Below are 19,013 nucleotides of genomic sequence, written 5' to 3' on the forward strand. Positions count from 1 at the left end.
TGAGTTTACACAACTTGCGCGCAAAACGAATATTGCTGTTGAAAACCGGGTTACTCCCTGCATGTAACTGCGGTCAATGACGCACTCCTTTTCGGCGATATCTGTATCTCTGTCGTTCGGTCGTTGTATGCATTGTTCGCAATTTTAAGACGTATTTTCATCTGCAATGACTCCTATAAATTTGGCGCAAGTGGCATTCCTGTACGTCGGGTTTACGTTCAAACTATTTTTCTGGAGAATAATTATTTCGGACTGAACTTGGTGAAGGGAAGTTTCACTAGGCCTATCGTAGGCAACGATAAACTTGATCATCATCTCGGGCTCGTTTGATCAGTTTGCTGCTGCCAGCTGCTGAAAGGCAGTGGGGAGAGGGGACATTTATCTCGGCCTATGTGACCACACTGTAATGTAACTACATCCACTCTGTTTATCTGACGGGTCTCTGACCTCCCTCTCTCTCGCTGCAGCACACGCATTTTCAAATTTACACACAGGCACTGGGCCACGGCCAATCAGAGGGGAGGTCCCGCCCTTCACTATCTGTGATTTGTTTAAACCACGATATTGGCCAAATATGTGTCTGTTATTGAACCAAAGGTAGAGTTTCAATCCGGACACTTTTTCCTCTCTCGAATAGCTGGTCGCACCGGTGCGACCACCGATTTTTTTTAGTCGCACTTTTGAAAAATTAGGTCGCATATGCGACCAAATTGGTCGCACTCTGGAGCCCTGCTATAGGCTTTTGCAATTTGTAATTTAATACCATTGTTTGTGTGTTTACTGTGTTTATATTGCCATCATGCCATAGTGTAAAATGTAACTCAAATTAAATAATACTAATAAAAATACTTTTGCATTCCCAAAAGTATTAGCAGGTAGTCCTAAAAGTATATTTCATTAAAAATGTGTAAACTCTGAACTCTGAAAATGTAAAGTTCTCAAACTATGAGAATTTTATGAAGTGCTGAAGTGGTCTGAAATGACCACCATTCAGCATTTGAACAAATAAAAATAATTATCCCAGAAAGTCCCCGAAAAATGACTTGAATACAAGTTAGTTAGTTATTAACAATTCATTGATAAACTTTTAGAATACTTTGAGCACTGATGCAGTCAGCATAGGTTACATTGTTTGCATATAGGCCTACATTTCATTCTGTTTTTGATGGCAAACGCGAAACAGCGTCAAAACAACCACCAGTGGACAAAAAGAGTATTACATGTGTACTGTTAAGACTCGCCATAGAGAATGAATGGGGGAAATTGCGGAGGTAGTTTGACGATGTCGTACTCCCGTGCGGGCCGGTTGCTATATACCACGGACATGTTTTGGGGGGCCACCCAAAATGAGGTGGTGGGCCGTAGTTTGGGGACCACTGGTGTAGCACTTGCATCTTTTTCTCCACTCGGTCCTCATTTACATTTTCAACAAGCAAAGATCTAATGTCATTCATCTGTCTTTCCCCGTCGAGAAGCCATTTCAGATTTTAAAAGTTTGCCAGTCTCTTTCGCCAGTCTATTTTGCCGTTTCGACATCGTGATGTTCAACAGTTCACAATGCACGTCAATAAAGTCTTATAAACTTGTCCAAGTCTATTCAACGATAGTTTACACTTTCACAGTTCGTTTACTCACTCGGTTTGCCGACGTTTGGCTGCAGAGCCTCCAATTCTTGTGGTGTTAGGCTCATTCATGGATTGCTCCTATTACGATACGTTCCATTCATAAAGTCCGTTTAGGCCAAACGCGTCGTTCCATCAAGAGGTAAGTATCCAATGTTCGGCGTTAATCCACAAGTTGGTCCTTTAGTTCTTTCAAAGACGACGGTCTTCGGTAGTTTTCAGACAATGAAGTGGCTGTTCCAACTAAACTTGCCACGTGAGGTTAATGGCAAGGGTTCCCGACACACAATCCATAGAAAGCACGCACGGAGAGTTGAAGTAAATTAGATGTTGTATTTATTCAGACAATCCGGTTGACTTTCAGGTATGGACAAATGATGAAAATAAAAGAAAACTGAAGCGGTAATTTGCGGTCTGAAAACTGTACCATCTTGCCATCTAACCCGCTGAAACTTTGTGAATGGCCTAATTAAAGCCACCACTTCGCATGTGAAAGGGGTGTGTCTACTACCATGTGACAGGTAATCAGGTAAGTACGTACAGGTAACGCACTGCTCAGGGTAATTAAGGTAAGTATGACATTTCTTAAATTAAACTATATTATTTCGTTAACTGAAAACCACATTTCTATAATGTAATAATGTAAACTAAACTAGTTGCACTTATTCCACAGATCAGTTCACAAAACCCAAATATGGCTCTTACACGTGGACTACTGGTAGGCAATTATTATCCTGGTCATAATTTGAGGATTTACGGGTAGGCCTATATGTGATATTCCTCCGAATCGTGTGATGCGTCCGAACAGTGGCAACTGGTTGAATGTCATCGTGCTATATATCTATCATCGTTCGCCAAACATTCTAATTCAAAATTGTAAATCTTACAAAAAAGTATACAATAATCTAAACTTCATTCACTCTCTGTGTATAGATCAAGACAGACTTGCGGAACAGGCTGCACGGCAACAGTCTGACAGCCTGCTTGAAAATATACACAAATATACACATATATATATATATATATATACACACACATGATCCGCACTTGTAAAAGAGTGCAATTGACCGTTCGCAAAACACCGCCCATCGAATGCAGATGAGCCAATGGCAGTCCAGTAGCTCCGTGCAGGCAGACATGGCCTTCACCTTACGGCTCCATAGAAATGTATTGGGAGCCTTGATATTTGTCCGGTTTTATGGGATTTTATAGTGATATTGAGTTGAGTGAGTTGAAAAGGACAGTCAAATGACATGTGGGATTAACAAAACACCGATACACAGAAAAATGCCTTTCAATCTTGATTACGTTTTCTAATTATGTTAAATTAGATTAAATTCTCTGGTCCCAGATCTCCACTATTTTAAAGCAAAGGGTTACTCCTTAGCAAACCATAACGAAACAGTGCTCCACCACATCTGTGGATTAAGCCACACAGTCAACTCAATGTAAGTCAGATAAATAAGGATGTTAATAGACCTCTCCAGAATATATCCCGCCTCCTAACTTCCGTATCCATCCAACTTCCGGGCGTGGAATGTCTATGGGAAATAACATGGCGTTTTGAAAGATCGTACCGGTCAAACTCTGTAGGTGACAAAGTAGAAAAAGCTGCTGGGCAGATTGGCCTACACACTTCTGCGATCTAGTTTCCACTGGATTTTTTGATTTTCGGTGCCGTTTAAGTAGTATAGTCTATAGTATACTACTTAAACGGCACCGACAATCAAAACATCCAGTGGAAACTATATGGCAGAAGTGTATAGGCCAATCTGCCCACCAGCTTTTTCAACTTCGCTACCTACAGATGTTTTACCTGTATGATATTTCGAAACGCCATGTTATTTCTCATAGACAATCCACGCCCGGAAGTTGGATGGATACGGAAGTTTCTGGAGAGGTCAATTGTTTTCAGCATTGCCAGGCAGCATTGTATTTGATTGTCACTTGGAGGAGACCATAGATATATACACTAGATGTCGCCTTCTGCTTCTCAGCATGCGTCAACACCGCCGCCATCATGGTACAGGGATCTGAAGCGCTAAACTAGTTCTCCTGTATTGTCAGCGTTACCTATTTAGCGACGTTTGGCCATCCCCAGCGATAGAAAACCTTTTTAGCGATTAGCGACAAATTTGGGAACTTCTCACAATGATGGCAGATCGGCTTCTTTGTTGTTGAAACGTAAGAAAATCACCTTTCTCATGGCTTTGTCATTTATGAATTCAGCTATCTCGTTTGCCCATGGCACTGACCCATGATTATAAAAGTAACGACTGGCGTAGCCTATGTAGTAGCAGAGGTAAATGTTCTACAGATCTACAGCAACTTCTGGTGAGATTACAACTTACATGAGTAAACGAGACGAGGGGTATGTGGCCTCAACCAGAGCCTGTCTACGAAGAGCCTGTTTACTTTCATTGTATCGAACCTGGTTGCAGTTTACTCATTGTTCCTCTAGGGGCCGCCGCTAGCTAGTGCAGAATGAATGGGAGTCTATGGGGCTAGACGGTTAAAATGTATCTTTATTATCGTCTTAAGCTTAGTTTTCTCTAGACTCAACCATAAATACATGCCTGTCAGTTGGAACAACCCAAAAAACTAGATAATTGCTTGAGATTTTGACGATTTATGGTGATTTTATTTTCGCTAGATCTTTGCCCAGATTGACGCTAATGCATTATAGAGGAGTGGATCACTGAAGCAAGATGGCGTCTCGATTGACGCATTCGTTCCAATGAACAGCAGTAGTCAAGGCGACATCTAGTGTATATATCTATGGGAGGAGACTTGTAGATAACTAACGTTAGCATAGTTAGCTAACCGCTGCTAATAACGTGCTAGCTTCGTCACGTCAGAGAAGCATGGGGCTGTGCCACTGATCTTTATAGATTATTATATATAAATATTTATAAATTATACTCAATCAGAATACTGAGTAGTTATTTTCTGATAAACATTAAAAACTGTCTGTAGAGAGGTTGAGTCGACTGCATGCAGCCCCAGACGGCAGCTAAGTGTCTGGATGCAGCCCGGCTACTTTGTTTCTTTTTGACGTTCTATAATTAGGCGCGAATATGCACTGATTTCGCGAAGCCGAGGACATTGAATGTGCAGGCAGCGCAGCAGGCAGAGCCAGCGTGTGTGCAAAAAAAATACGTCGGAAGTTCGGCCTAATGTCCATGTCGTTTTAACATAATCTACTTAATCTAACAATTATTTTGTATTTTTACTTAATGACCCATAATTTTGGCAAGGCTTGTTATTAGCGTTTAATAAGGCTATTATCCTTATTCTGAAAGGTCTGATTTGCACTGTTACGCAGTCATTGTTTTTTTTTTCCCACAATGACATTTTGAGTTCATGATTTCTCTGTTGTATTTTGAGGCAGACTTGATGTTTGAATAAAAATGTGTTTTGGTACAGGTTTGAGAATTCGCTGTAGGCCTACCACACCGCCCCCCCCCCACACACACACACACGAAAAAAAAAGCGTCCCGAATTTCAGCCAATCTCATCTGGTCACCCTAGGTGATATCGATCAAGTGTGTAGGCCTACGATTGATATAGGCCTATTCTATGCGATTTATACGTTCAAAAAAGCATGGATAAGCTGACAGAAACTTTAATTGTGTTGTACAGTTTTGCAAAATTAATAAATTATAGCTAGTGAAATCATTTCACTAGTCGCTAAGATAGAAATTATTAGGACACATTCTTGCTGTGGAGACGACACACTTTAGGCTATTCAGGAATTATTTGCGAGATCATTGCAGCCTGATTATTAGCCTATATTTAAAGCCAAACATCTCTGGTGTGGTTTTGACGATCAGAAAAGTAATTTCCTTAGCTATACTGCAATAGGCTAATGATGTCAAGTGCGCTTCTGTGGGGTTAGGGTGGGTGCAGTGGAGTCGGAGTGCTGTCGCGGAACATTGGAATTTGTGGCTGCCCAGGAGGTAGATAGATAGATAGATAGATATACTTTATTGATCCCTAAAACTTGTCTCCATCACCCGCACACCGCACTAAAATTATGTATTTAGCAGTCAAAATCCGAAACATGTCCAGGAGGGGAGAAATCGTCGGACATCCATTATTTTTGTTATTCAGCACCCCTGGTCAAAAATAGGTTCCCACACGCCTGAGTAGTGTAACATTTATTTCACCATATAATAATAAAGTTGAAGTGGCTCTGCAATGTAGGCTATGTTTCCGTTTTTTGGCAGCACCATGTTCCTTACATGACATGGCCCAGTCTGAGATTGAGTTTGTTGTTATTTGCATAGCATTTTTAAAAATTACCCTCTGTGCTGCTTTCAGATTCTTCAGAGATTCAACCTGCTCACAGATGCATATCACCTGCATGGACTTGCATACAAGGTTTTGTTGACACTGTCAAGAACCCAGGTGACCTGTGAATGTTCATTTTCAACACTGAAATACATAAACAGCAGACTGAGGAGTTGCCTGACCTCCAACAACGGAAAAGGGCATACTTGTGGCCTTGGATACAGACACGGTCATTGACAAAGTTGCAGAGAAGAGTGATTAATGAAGAAACTACTTTTGTTTGTGAGATTTATGTTATCAATGTTATGAAATTATTTGTGGTGTAATGAATCTATTAGACAGAAAGTAATGTGATCATGACTAACTATCCCTCTGTTCTTCTCTCTCAGGTGCTCTCACTTGTGTGATTAATAATCCAGTGTTGTTCAGAGGGCCATGCAGCTTTCCACTGTTATTTCCATTGTTTACGTTTTGTTATTTCATTGTGAGTTTACACTATATTCAGCTCTCCTTACATTTTCTAGAAAATATGGTTACCAACTGAATCTATAATTTATCATGACTTATCCTTCACAACTTATGCTAAAAGGTCCAGCGTGTTCAGAGGGCCATGCAGCCTGTTCTACTATGCTCATGTATACAATGTATACAGCTGTCTCTCTACATTTCCCAGACATTTAAGCTTAATTAATTATACCTTAACTTAGCAGACATTTCTCTCCATTTCTCACTCTTTTAAAGGTTACCTTGTTATAAGTAAATCTTTCTTGTTCATTGGTGTGGGCCAAGGCAACATTTTGACTGACTTTACTGGCAATACATACTTGTATAATTAAATGACATTAACTCATTGAGTGCCAAAAACGTAATATTACGTTTTTCCTTCCCATGCGTTGAGTGCCAACAACGTAATATTACGTTTTTAGCTTTTTTTTTTTATTACGAAACTAGACACTCTAACACACCTTATATGTGATTTTGGGAACTCTGTGATGAATGGAAATTAAATATATGACGATCGAAAATTCATAAAAAAGCGCAAGATCTGGACATTTTATCTGGACGTTTGATCTTAACTCGGCTTTTGATGGTTGCCGCTTTGTTTCGAATCAGTCACTGATTAGCCTATCAGTGACATGCACGCCAACGTCAAAATCAGGTCATTTATTTTCGTGGGTTTATCACTAGGTGGCAGGTCTCGTTAGATCTCTTCCCAGAAACTTTGCAGGCAACACTTCTCAGGTCATAAAAGACGCAATATCTCCATTTCTAGAAAAAAAACAGGGATTTTGATGAAAACTAACCACTGTTTAGCTTGGGATTTCTCAGGAACAGAGGTGTGTAGAAATACACGGTTTGCCCCCACTGAGAGCTAAAGTCTCACCTTTCAAACGAGCCATTGTATGTGTTCATAGCTATAACACAGAATATGCTGTGGCTGTACAAAAATCATCAACAATGGTCTAGATTGCTGGCACTTAAGGACAAAGCTTCCGCCAGCTTGGCATTCAATGAGTTAAACTCATTTGAAATTATACTTTAAACTCTTCATCTTTGGCAATTACTTGCACTTGAGCATGGATATTGTGTACTGTATGGTCTCCAGGCCGTCAATCAAAAGTGAGTGAGTACACTGGTTCCTTTGTACTGGTGCTCTTTTCCAGGGCATATAGGCTACTACTCTCAGCTCTCTTTAGGAAGGGTTATGGTTATTGTATTTAGCAGACACTTTTGTCCGAAGTGACAAAATATGAAACTTTTTTTCAGCAAACTGTTATAACATTTAAATACCATACAAATAATACGTCTAAGGATTAATTATTTTAATCCTTAGACTTATGATATGTATGGTATCATACATGTATGGTAATTATTATAATTAATAGGGCTGTAACGATACACCAACCTCACGATTCGGTTTGTATCACGATTTTTGACCCACGGTTCGATACGAATCTCGATTTTTCTTTTTTTGGGGGGGGGGGCTAGACATTTTATTAAATAACATTTTAATAGCCTCCCTTAGAACACCAGAGTATTACAATATAATATATCTATTATTTTATATCCTGGTATAAAAATATTTTTCTGAATGACTGATATTTATGACAGCACACTTTATGCAGATTAGCTTATAGCCTAGGCCTACTATTTTTTATTACAACTCTACCTCTTTAATTCAGCTGTCTGGTTGAAGCCTGGAAATATTGTAAACAAAGTAGCATATAGCTTAGCCTATCAGTCTACTGATTGGACTGTTCAGTTTCCCCATGTGTGTTTAAGTTTCAAGGTAATACTTGTTCTCCTTGGGACAGGCCCTTTTGGGAAACGTTGGTATTGAGATGATCAGTCAACTTCAATGCAAGACTTTTAAACAAATATGTGCAGCATGCTAATGATGCTAAGCGGATTTAATAGTAATTTAGCTAGTCGTCTATGAGTCCTTGATTTCACGATTGTGAATGTTTTATTTAAGTCACGTGTGTTCATTGAGCAGGAGAGGGAGGGAGAGTGAGAGGGAGGGAGCGCGAGAGAGAGCGGGGCAAGGAGAGGGGGTTTACTTCTATACTGTTTGGTAAAGTTGCACACATAGTCTACAATGAAAGCAAGGAGAGGTATGAAATTATTATTTATTTATTTGTTTGTTTTTGGACAACGTAGGCTACCGATAAGTAAAGCGGGAGTTGTGGGTTGCTTTGCAGCATAAGCTGCAAAGCACTGCGTGAAACACTAGAAAGGGTGTGTCGCGATTCTGCCTTTTCACACCGCGACACAGTATCGTGGATATGAATGTCGCGATTTCGGTTTCGAATCGTAAATCGTTACAGCCCTAATAATTAATTATTTCAAGTGTAAGATCAATAGATAAGTCTCGAGACCCCTCTTGAAGGATCCAATATCACATGAACGCAGAACACTAGGCAACTCGTATCATAGAATGCACACATATTTTAGGACTGTCTGCAGGACAAGTGTGTGCCCAATCACGGTGGGTGGGCCACCTGGGCCAAAAATGCCAGGGCTGATTTTTTGTCCCAGTCCAGCCCTGGCCATCACTGTTTTCTCAGACATTTACTTATGAATAATAGGCAGTGTTTCCCATACATTGACTAATCTGTGGCGGGGCGCCACAAAATAAAAATCGGCCGCCACACATAAATATTCTATGTTTAATTTAATTTAAATTAAATATAAGATCAAATCCTTGCATTGCCATTGAGCTGCGCTTTTTATGCACGCAGCATTTCCTTGCCCCGCCCCGCTCTCTCTCGTAGCCCGCTGCCCCTCCTCTGCATGTGCATTTAACAAAATTCACAATTGTTGAAGGATTGTTGTTGCCACATAGAAGCATTGCATAGAAGACGTCTGGCTAAATTGCTATTAAATCCGCTTAGCATCGTGACCATGCTGCGCAAATTTGTTTAAAACTGCTGCATTGAAGATAACTCTGCTAAGATCTTATCACAACATAGTAGGCTACATTGAAGAGACTAAACTAAGTTAAGTTATGCAATCAAGCAGTATCTCAAAGCTAACGTTAGAATACTGTTTGGATGTCGAATTTAGCATGCTTAGCCTACTTACAGCTGCTTGTCAACTTCGTTGAAGGGCTCATTTTATTGACTCTGACACTGAATGTTTGCAAAATCCCGATGTAAGTGGAAAAGTGTTTTCCAAAATTCAAAAGTGCTTGTCCCAAGGAGAAGTACGAACCTTTATTTTAACTATGTAGAAAACGTTATGAGTTGCATCCACACATCAGCAGCCTTTAAACTGTGTTACAATTGCAATTTGCAAGGGTTCCCTCACGAACGTTTAAAGTGACAGGCACTCAATTAGACCTATACACTACACCAAGACGATGCCTTTAGCTAGCTAACCGGGACTAGCGGTAAACATTAGCAATACAAGAGTTAGCCAGCAACATCAGAATATTGCAGGCGAATTTGGCTGCTTATGTACATATTCACAGCACCAATCAATTGTTTTTATGCAAGTCTTTAAAAACGTTATGTTTATCAAATTGTTTAATGCCTTGTAAATTTAAGAGGAGGTGTTTAGTGTCACGGCTATCCCTCATTCTAATGCAAGTGAATGGCGCCCTTAGTCACTTGCATTTGTCGTCACCAGAGCACCACCCACATACATCTCATTAACAATGCAGCTCATTTGCATGTTGTGAACTTGTGAAAATCGAGAAATGGAAAATAAATCGCAAGCAGGTGTCAGTTTTAATTTTATTTATCATTTTGGCATACATTGTGCGCATTGTCAGGAAAAGGCAAAGTCAAAGTGAAGTTTGCATTTTCATTTTTGGCAGTAATATACCAGGATGGTAATGAAAATGAAATGACAAATAGACGTTTTCAATTTATTTTTATTTTTGTCACAAATGTATCGTGTTTATCAGGAAAATTAAAAGTCAAATGTAGCCTATATATTTCATTTTATTTTTAAATTTGGCAGGATAATTGCACTGACACTTTGAAAATTAAATGGCAAAACGAGTTTTTCATTTTAATTTCACTGTTTTCATTTAAATTTTATTAATGGCAGGAAAACCCCCCCATATTTTCCCTTGATGAAGGTGAAACCACAAGTTTTCCCACATCTCAACTTTGGCCAGAGTTTTCAGAAATAATCATTTTCAGTGATAAAACCTCATTGAAATAATATGCATTTTCCATATGGGGTCCTAGAAGCCATCTGTCTCCTTCTAGCCACAGCGTTTTTCATAATCAACCTAAGCATGCTCAGATGACGTGATAGACAGATGAGCAACAGCGCCTTGTCTATCATGGTAAAGACCGATTTGATTGGTCCGCCAGATTTCGGGCGAGCATTGCTCCACAACAGAGTAACCTAGCGTTCATGGGCTTCGGAAAAACCTTTCTCCGAGTGAAAACATCATCATTCAGCGTCATTCACGTCACTTAATGTGTGAGTCAGAGGTCGGAAACTGGGGCTAGATTTTGCTAACAGAGTTGCCCAGTTATAGCCTGGGTGTTCCCATGCTGCCTTGCGCACGATTTGATTCACGCTGCTAAGGCAGCCTGGAGACCATGGAGCAAATTTTCGCCTGAGATAGGGGATGAGCTATGCACAGACGCATTTGATAGACATCCGTGGCACCCAATAAACAGATCTGGGCATTTTTTTCAAATACGAGAAAATTAACGTTTGGTTCCCAGACCAAGTCTCATTGAGAAGTGGTGGCGCTAGCCAGGCTAGCCCAGTTAGGGGCTCGTCATCACTTTTGTCGTCATGTTGTAGTTCGTTTGTAGTCCATGTGGCCTTTCATGTCCAACAGTTTTAATGTGAACTTGGGAATTTGCCGTTTTGTCACTTGAAAGCTGCATATCTTTCTTTCACGAGCATCTTACACTCTAAAAAATACTGGGTTATTTTCTCAACCCAAACGCTGGGTTGAGGCTGTCAGGGCATTTTGTGGGGTTGTTTTTACTCATGTTGGGTTATTTTCTGTAACCCAGCTTGTTGGGTTGATAGTTTAGGACAGCGCCCCTCCTCTCTCCCACCTGACGTGGAGTACACTACCCAGCACCTGGGTGACTTTAACACAGCTGCATAGTTATTTGAGAATTCGAAAAAACATCGTTATTCTTCCAACCGTCCAGTCCACCAGCTGTCAGCATGCAATGGAAATCAGGCGATTTCGTAAGGTATGTATCTTTAACTTTTTTTAAATGTTTTATCCAGACGGATTTTAAAAGTCCACCCAGAGATGTAGAAGCAACCCTCATGATATGAATGGATATTCTGCCTGCCAATTTCGTTATTGTGTCATTCATGCTAACTAACGTTAGCTAACATTAACTTACAATTACTGTTCATGTTAAATATACACAAAGACAGACTCATAAAAACATAGTTCATTGTTCACTGGGTATGAACTGCTGACAGAAACAAAACAAACTTTTACAACGAACTAAAATGAGCATACCAAGCTGGTTAACATTAGCAGACCATATAGCTATCATCAATGCTAATTAAATATGCTTCGTGGTGGTTGTAGCCTAGACTAACGTTAGTCTATGGTTGCAGCTAACGTTTGTCAGCTAATATTAGCCAACACAGTTGAAGTAATGTTAGTCTCTTCACAAGCCACACGTATGGTAATAATAATGGCAAACAACATCTTATTAATTCATTCAGGGTAGCTTCATATTATAGCCATGTAACTTAACTTTACTGGGTGTTTTTGTTGGTAGCAGAGAAGACGGGCTCTGGTTGTAGCATCAGACAGTCATTTAGCTAACGTTACTAGAACTAGAAGCTACAAGTTATTATAACAACTCCATACAGTAGGTGGTCATGGTTTCCGAGTGTGTTGCGCTAATATTTTGTCTCCTGGTGGATTTTTAATGTTTGTCAACATCATTCAATGATAATGGTTCATGAAAATCTTGATATAAAGTTCTGTAAATAACAGTGATTAATGCACTCTTTTTTTCTTCTTTGATTCACAGGGGTGATCCCCAAAACAGACGGTGGAATCTGCCTGCCATGGAAGTATCACAAGCTTTTTCTAGCTATCTGTTCAAAAAATAAACTGTCAAATAAATAAATGTCGAACTGTTTTATTTCATTGCATGGCTATTGTTGCCCATTGGATGGATTTTAAAACATTATATTGTAACATTAATGATTTGCAAACATTTATTTGAATTATTATCAATTAATATGATTGGATTAAGGAGAAAAATAAGATACTTAGAATAACCCATAAATTAGGTCATCATAACCCAGAAATGACAGTGAAAATAATATAAATCCTGGGTTGTATAAGATAGCCTACCCAACAATTATGTAGGTTTAACCTAACAGTTTTGTTACGATAACCCAATGTTTGGGTTAGACTATCAACCCAACTCATTGGGTTAACCGAACAACCCAATTTTCAGGGCTAATATAACTCAGTGCTGGGCTCGACCACTATTTACCCAGTGATTGGGTTGAAATTGGGTTGTTTTTAACCCAATGTTTTTTAGAGTGTACACTATATTTTAAGCAAATACAGTTGTTTGTTTAGGATTAGTGAATTTATGTTTTATCCTTTGTTGTGGCATCCGTGTTTGTCACACATTCCGATGGCAAAGCACATGAACACTTGCTGTCGGAAAAACAAAGTAGCCATGGGGGCGGTCCTTGTCATTCCAAGGTGCTCTGAATGCACCATGCCAGACCGAACTTCCCGACCTCAAATGTTGTGGGCGGGACTAAGTTCGGCTGGCACCCAGGCTAATTAATGCATTCCTTATGTTGTTAACTTTTCTTTTTAACTATTCTGTTTCGGGGGGGCTTTAATTTTGAAACCGCTTTTTGTTTTGAAACTGTTTCAACCGTGAAGTTGTAAAGCAAACATTAAACATAGTGAATTGAGAATGATTGTTTCTGCACATTCCTAAGAGATCCAAGGTTAGTGTTCATGGAATATAGCCTACACTTATTGATGTGCATTTTATATGCCCTAACTAGATCATCTTTTCACTTGTAAGTCAGTGTTAATTGACGTGAATAAACGTCAAAATACTTCCACACCAGTGATTTCAGAGTAGCAAGAGGGGCTTCGACTTCAGCCAGTTGATGTTTTTTTTTTTTTAACTAGCTGGCCTAAAGTTAGAATGAACTCCGCAGTTTAACGTGTGTGTGTGTGCGCTTTACGTGACATTGGGGGTGTGACTATCGTTGATTCTACCTTTGAGTTCAAAGTTCGAGATTGAGATGTAGGCTAATTTCGATCGATTTCGACTTAAAATCGAAATCGTGACACCTATAAATAACGATCAGCTTAAAGGGCTAACCCTTTACGTGTGGGGTGTGGGGAAACAAGAAAAGTTTCAGATGGTAGAAACAATGTGTTTTCTTACCGTAGTCTACAGCAAAACGGATTCTCATGCGCTGTGTATTAGGAGGCGTGATCACCAGTAGCTCTTCCTGCATTCAAATAAACAAGGTTTAGTAGGCTAACTTCTGATAGAAATCGCATATCAACCAAAGCGCCTGCACGATTTGGGGATTACACATAGGCTATTTCAAACTTACCGGTCTCGGCAGCGAAGCGAGAAGGAAACGTGAAAGAGGCATGTCCCTTTTATGCTCTGGGACAAGCCTCTGGTCAGTCACATGACTTTGTTGGAAAACGCCCCCCATATTTCACAAACTAATCACTAGATGAAGTAAAATGTTGTTGTTATTATTTCTATGCACTATGTTGACTATTCCTATACATTATGTTTGCAATTAATGCTGTTAAATTGCTTTTTTGATTTTGCTATTAATGCTGTCAAATTGCTTTGACAGGGTGGGGGCATGTTACCCCACCCTTGGGGGGCGTTTTACCCCACCGTTGGGGCAAAACGGCCCTTTTGCGCAATTGCTTTTGTTGGTAAAAAAAAGTTTTTTTTACCCATTACCACCAGAACCTGTCAAGCTACAGTTATAGCCTACTTGCTTTTGGCCACAGGGAAGAGTGCCACCTCCTGGCCAGCCACCAACACCACTTCCAGCAGGAACCTAAGCCTGCTTAGCTTCAGTAATTCAGCAAAGTCAGGGTATCTGCTGGTCTGGCTGCTGGCTAAAAACAAAAGGTGAAAGGCATATATGATTCTGTCTCACTGAATTGCATTATGCACACTCAATTCTCACTGGTATCTGCTAGACAATTCTCACTGGTATGTGCTAGACAAGTACCAAAACATGATTAGTTCATATATTTAACATGTAAAATACATTTTATACAACCCCACCCCCATCCTGCCTGTTCATAATTCTGATAATTGTGAAGACAAACATATGCAAGAACATATGCAAGAAACATACAGTATGCAAGAAATTGGTCATCCTAGGCCCTACGGTTCTCAAGATATTCACAGAAAACTCTGTAGTCACTAAATGTACACATACAATTATTTATTGTATGGCCCCCCATGGGGGGCCATACAATAAATAATTTTATGTGTACATTTAGTGACTAATTTTATGTGTACATTTAGTGACCAGTCATCATGCATTCAGAGGGTGATATAATGATCCTACACTTTCAATTTTGTACCATTATGCAGCCCCACCCCATGTCTGTGATTGTTGTGCTTCATCATTAAGAATATCTCTACTCTTTCCCAAGGCATTCCCTTTGCCTCCAGGTATTTTTTCCGCTGACTTAATTATTTAAATTCTTTCAGTTCTACTAATAGTCCAGGCAAAGTAGCGTTTTCCAACAGACTAATTGTACTAATTGTAATTTTTTTTTTTTTTTTTTTGCATAGATCATTTTTATGAGGTGTCCAGAACAACATACTAAAAGTCCTGAATCCTAGTTCAGGAAATATGTTAATTTCTCATCAATCCTAAATGTGTACCAATAGGCAACAACACACCCCAATGTGGCTATCTAAATGAAACTTTACATAATGAAAGTACCCATGAAAAGTATTTTCAAGTTTCTTTGAAAATTAATTTTAATATGCAAATGAGCTATACACACTAATCGAACATGCCCAAAATACACCCAATAGTAACTTTTTTGTATTACATGTTTCTTTTGAAATTATTTTGAATATGCACATGAGCTTTACACTTATTGAATATGTCCTAATTTGCATCACAGGCAGAAACACCATTCATATGTATGATAAATATATCGGCCCAATCTTCATCCAATCATCCTGCTGCTTTTAGACTGGCCTCTAACCTGAAAACTGCCTGGCTTGGTAGTACCTGCCAGGGGTATAACCCCCACCGGTATAGTCTTCAGGGTCACGGAGGAACAAGCCTCCCCACCACGACAAGGTAGCAACAAAAGGGGAGGTTGTTTTTGGTGTTTTTGTTTTTTTGGTGTTTTTGTTTTTGTTTTAATTTTTTTTAAATGTTTTTTTTTTTTATCCAGCCTGGATCCTCGACCCCTTCTCTGTGGCTCTTGGTTCTGGCACCCCCTATATCAGTTCCTGGTTTGTTCTTTGCTTAGTTCTTCCCATCTGGGTCGTATTCATATGATAAATCAGGCAACTGTGAGTTTGTAAAGCTAGTACCACGACATGGAACATGTCTCCGCAAATGTCAGTGCAAGGGAGTCCATGTTTTTTGCATGTGCATCTCTTTGTGCTGCAGTTTTCTTGCAACTACAGCAGACTACATCTAATATTTCTGGTGGTGCCGCAGGCTGATCGGTCATTGGCATAAATCTTCCATCCAAAACATGCCACCCCCAGTCTTTTGGGTCCATACTTTCACTTCCCCCTTTTCACTCCTTCATTTGGTAAAAGACCCGAAGACTGAACTTTGCAGCTGTTGTTGTTGGAGAGATTGAGGTTCCACTGGAGGTGAGTTATGAGTTACTTTAATACAGAATCGCCTGTATCTTAGCATATCAAGTGATTCATCCTTTAGTACAGAATCGCCTGTATCTTAGCATATCCAGTGATTCATCCTTTAGTACAGAATCGCCTGTATCTTAGCATATCCAGTGAGTCATCCTTTAATACAGAATTGCCTGTATCTTAGCATATCCTGAGTCATCCTTTTTGCCCCCATACAGTGATACTAGAGCTTTTTCACCTGCTGCAATGATGATGCTTTTCCCCACATTTTCCTGTCATTGGCTGAACACCTTAGCTTGTTTGAGAAAGCTATGTCGTTCTTTACTTTTTTCAGTGCCATTCCCTTTCCTATGCCAAATAGACGAGATGTAGAATCACAGCCTAAAATGGCATGGATAAAGAGGAGATTGTCACACACCTTGGGACCCAGTAAAACCTTCATCTGCTTTATGTCCGTCTTGTGTTTGTTGCTTTCTTCGGTTCTGGTGAAACAGCTCCTTTATTCAGATCAGCATTATGCAACAAGAGTACTAGCACGTCTGTGTCATCACCTACTAAGACTGTGTCTTTTGTTCTTGCAGAGGCAATGGCAGTTTGGACAATGAGCACATCTGCATCGTGCTTTGCATGGTCTGTGATACACCCAGCCCTCTCAAGTTTATCACTGAGATAAACCAAGAACCGCTGTTTGTTTTCCTTATTGTTAAGGAAATGGTGCTTTTTGGATTGGATGATCATGTCACCAGAGAAGTGTACAGTCACACCGGGAGTAAAACCTGTTTGACGCAGTTGAGTGGCGTCTTTTATTGCTGGTTCTTCTTTGTAGCCATCAAAGACTATGACAGTAGCCGTACCATATTTCTGTGTGACATATCTGACATTTCACACACACGGTCATGTGGACCCTTGTGGCCATGGTAGACGATGTAGTAATGCACCCCCATCCAGGACATGCTGGACATCACTGCTGGGTTGTCTTTGCTCCTGCTCAATAGATTTCTAGAGGACATTGGCAAGAATTGCCTTGTTTGCCTGTAGGGGGAGGTAGGATGATTCAAACAAAGCAGGCAGGTGACTGCAGAGTTCATACTTGAACAGCGATGGCATATCTTCACAGCGGTCTCTCACTGCTACAAGCCGCTGGAATAACAGCTGCAGATCCACTACCACTGTCTTTCCTTTGATCTTGACAGTTGATCTAGATGCAAGCTTGGTCAGCTTTCCTGAAGGTGAATTCCTCCACTGGTTTCCCTACCATAGACTCCAAAATCTTGCACCCAATTTCCCTTGATTTCTCAACATTGACTCCCTGCTGGGCTGTCATACCATTAGCAATGTTGTGCAGGGAAGGGTTCTCAGTAAATGGGTCTTTCTCTTCGAGATAGGTGACCAGGGCAAGAGTGTCACTGACATCTCTAGTTTGCCTGGCCTTGGACAGGTCTTTATGTTGGTCGCTGGTCTCATATGAGCATGGGCGTAGATTTAGGGTGGGACGCTAAGGACTAGTCCCCACAAAATTTTAGATTGACAAAATTGTCTCCACCAATATTTTAGCGAACTTATTTGTGCTGCTGTTTATTCCAACAGCCAGCACGACAGTACAAGAAACATCGTCATTTGATTGGCTAAAAAAACGAGGGGGAAGGGTTATCTGACACGCCCGCTACACGCACGGAGAGTGTCAAAGAACAGGCTACTTTGCACTGGCAGTCAAGCGAACGGGTGCGTCAACGACAACTTTAGTTTAGGGCTGTCTGCCAATACATACCCCATAAAAGGCCAGAGTAAAACATTTTGATATTCCCTTTGCCCCTCAGCATGTACATGTTTGCCCCTTTTTGTGGTTTGTAGATCAGTTATGCCACCCAAGAAGAAGAAAGGGGACAAAGCTGTATCATTATGCAGAGTCTAAGTAGGCAAAATAACAAACAGCCATACAAATTGGCAACTGGCGACCAGGCTTTCAAATGCGGATTTTACTGTGTAAAATAACATTAGTTGTTAGGATATTACTCAGGATATCACAGCTAAACCTAGCTTCTGTAATCTTTCAACCAAAGTTAGGAGTCATGTTGGTGTGCCACATGGACAGTCGCATAGGCTATAGCACAGAATAGAAGTCACCATCACTGACTGTTAATTGGGCTGCCAATCTTGCAGTCGCAATAAACTATGGATCCGAGACATTTTCCTGTTCCTATATTCTGTTTATGTAGCGTAATGTATTTGTGAATGTAGCCTGCACAATGCAAAGAAATAAAAGATAAACTATGGTGCATTATACTCATATGAACATTGCGAGGCATCAGATATCTCTTCTGTGATCTCATCCCAGAAAGATTTTCTTTGACTTGTTAGTTTTTTGAACATTTATTTTATCTAATGGCATAGCAAACATGATGAATTGAATCCACATATCCTTGCACTTACGAAAACTATTTTTCACTAGCCTAAAACCGTGAGACTGAAAGCTAATTGCGTTCACGTTCTAGGCTACTTAAAGTAACAGACACTCAATTCGTTTTTTAGCCTACACACCACAAATGTGATGATATTAAAGACAAGTGTAGCCTAATAGTTTAAATATCAATGTGATGTATTCAAATTACTAAATATGTTTAACTATTAGTTATTATGCAGATCATAAAATACTATAAATAATTAACAATATAACGTTTATATGAATTCCAAAATATGAAATAGAAACCTATGACAACCATCGCTTTCTATGTGTGTGTGTGTGTGGAGGGTCAATCAAATT

The 19,013-nt window shown here is 39.9% G+C and overlaps 1 protein-coding gene across 1 annotated transcript in view; it reads right to left on the bottom strand.

Annotated features, from left to right (window-relative positions):
- The window catches only part of LOC143100698 (E3 ubiquitin-protein ligase TRIM35-like), a 44,078-nt gene extending 30,059 nt beyond the window's left edge, over positions 1–14,019 (bottom strand). Inside the window, exons 1-2 of the mRNA XM_076264104.1 lie at positions 13,980–14,019; positions 13,805–13,871 (exon numbers count right to left, since the gene is read on the bottom strand). The gene's annotated coding sequence lies outside the window, so the exon portion shown is untranslated. The remainder of the gene's footprint in view (positions 1–13,804; positions 13,872–13,979) is intronic.
- Between the last annotated feature and the right edge of the window lie 4,994 nt (positions 14,020–19,013).

The sequence above is a fragment of the Alosa pseudoharengus genome, unplaced genomic scaffold (assembly GCF_046254945.1).
Source record: "Alosa pseudoharengus isolate Yale_2024_CS ecotype anadromous, Long Island Sound unplaced genomic scaffold, YU_APseudo_1.1 YU_APseudo_1.1_scf_3, whole genome shotgun sequence".
Lineage (NCBI taxonomy): Eukaryota > Metazoa > Chordata > Actinopteri > Clupeiformes > Clupeidae > Alosa > Alosa pseudoharengus.